At 51.6% G+C, this 1,625-nt stretch overlaps 4 non-coding genes across 4 annotated transcripts; all 4 read left to right on the forward strand.

The window, feature by feature from the left end:
- The first annotated feature begins 136 nt into the window (after positions 1-136).
- On the forward strand, positions 137-216 carry Pmar_PMAR017839. Its single transcript has one exon. It is a non-coding gene; the product is annotated as a tRNA-Leu (tRNA).
- Positions 217-403: 187 nt separating this feature from the next.
- Pmar_PMAR017840 lies at positions 404-483 on the forward strand. Its single transcript has one exon. It is a non-coding gene; the product is annotated as a tRNA-Leu (tRNA).
- A 784-nt stretch (positions 484-1,267) lies between these two features.
- Pmar_PMAR017841 lies at positions 1,268-1,347 on the forward strand. The gene has a single exon. It is a non-coding gene; the product is annotated as a tRNA-Leu (tRNA).
- Positions 1,348-1,533: 186 nt separating this feature from the next.
- Positions 1,534-1,612, forward strand: Pmar_PMAR017842. The gene has a single exon. It is a non-coding gene; the product is annotated as a tRNA-OTHER (tRNA).
- Positions 1,613-1,625: the final 13 nt, after the last annotated feature.

Below are 1,625 nucleotides of genomic sequence, written 5' to 3' on the forward strand. Positions count from 1 at the left end.
GAGGTAGTGCAAGACCAAAACCTTTTGATCGATATTGTGACATCGCACCTCGCAGAATCCGTTCAATCCATTTTTTGTGTCCTCTGGTTTGGCAGAGCGATGCATCACCTTGGCTATGAATCCTGAAGCACTCATCAACAGTTTGGCCGAGTGGTCCAAGGCGCTGGCTTTAGGCGTCAGTCCGAAAGGGCGTGGGTTCGAACCCCACAGCTGTCAGTCTATATACCTGACTGGTCTTATATTGAGAACCGAGACCCTTTCAGAAGCGAGGTAGTGCAAGACCAAAACCTTTTGATCGATATTGTGACATCGCACCTCGCAGAATCCGTTCAATCCATTTTTTGTGTCCTCTGGTTTGGCAGAGCGATGCATCACCTCGGCTATGAATCTTGAAGCACTCATCGACAGTTTGGCCGAGTGGTCTAAGGCGCTGGCTTCAGGCGTCAGTCCGCAAGGGCGTGGGTTCGAATCCCACAGCTGTTAGAAATTTCTTTGCATGTTCAATCGGAGGCCCCCTACGACAGTTCGAAGAACTGAGGAAGGGGGGCACGATTGGACGGTCAAAAATCAGCACAAACCGGGCGCGCGCGATATTCGCAAAAGCACGCAAACACATAGCTAATGGAGTCGTTTCAGATGGAACCACTCCTTCGTGTAACGGGGCGAGCATTCATTATGCTCAGCGCGGCCTCACAGCCGCGCTTGAACCGCAGAAGCGGTTCAGAATGTGGGCCGTAGCCCCATTCTCAAAGGGCCTTAGCCCTTGGGCTTCTCTTTTCAAAACCCAGCCCTCCCACCCGGGATCAATCACTTGGCCCGCCTACCTAAGCCAACTCACAGTCAGGCACGATAGGCGAGTCAAAGAGATTCTTGCGTCATTGACGCCACCATAATAACCCGAAGGTGCGAACATGATTGTTCAGCCACGGATGACCAAAGTTGCGACTGAAACCGGAATAATCGTACGGGTCGCAGACTTGGTGCATTCAGGCATCGTATTTCGGGTTAGATCTCCGAGTTCGAGTGAGTCATTCGAGCTCTGGCCACTATGGCAGCAGACACCAGCTGCTGCTGAGGAGCTCGAGAACCACTCGGAAATACTCGCCGGTTTCATGTTTCCCAATGTTGAGTATTCCCGGTGGTGACATGATTTTTGTTCGTGTGATTTGATGAAGAACGCATTCCGCGGAAACGGTTCGAAACCGTTTTTGGGTCATGTCCTATAGTGTAACGCATCTTCTCCGCTATGATTTATGAAGCGCTCATCGACAGTTTGGCCAAGTGGTCTAAGGCGCTAGCTTAAGGCGCCGGTCCGAAAGGGCGTGGGTTCGAACCCCACAGCTGTCAGTCTATATACCTGACTGGTGTTATATTGAGAACCCAGACCTTTTCAGGAGCGAGGTAGTGCAAGATCAAAACCTTCTGATCGATATTGCGCCATCGCACCTCGCAGAAACCGTTCAACCCATTTTTGTGTCCTCTGGTTTGGCAGAGCGATGCATCACCTCGGCTATGAATCCTGAAGCACTCATCGACAGTTTGGCCGAGTGGTCCAAGGCGCTGGTTTAGGCGTCAGTCCGAAAGGATGTGGGTTCGAACCCCACAGCTGTCAGTCTATATACCTG

This window comes from Perkinsus marinus (genome assembly GCF_000006405.1).
Source record: "Perkinsus marinus ATCC 50983 genomic scaffold scf_1104296973182, whole genome shotgun sequence".
Lineage (NCBI taxonomy): Eukaryota > Perkinsozoa > Perkinsida > Perkinsidae > Perkinsus > Perkinsus marinus.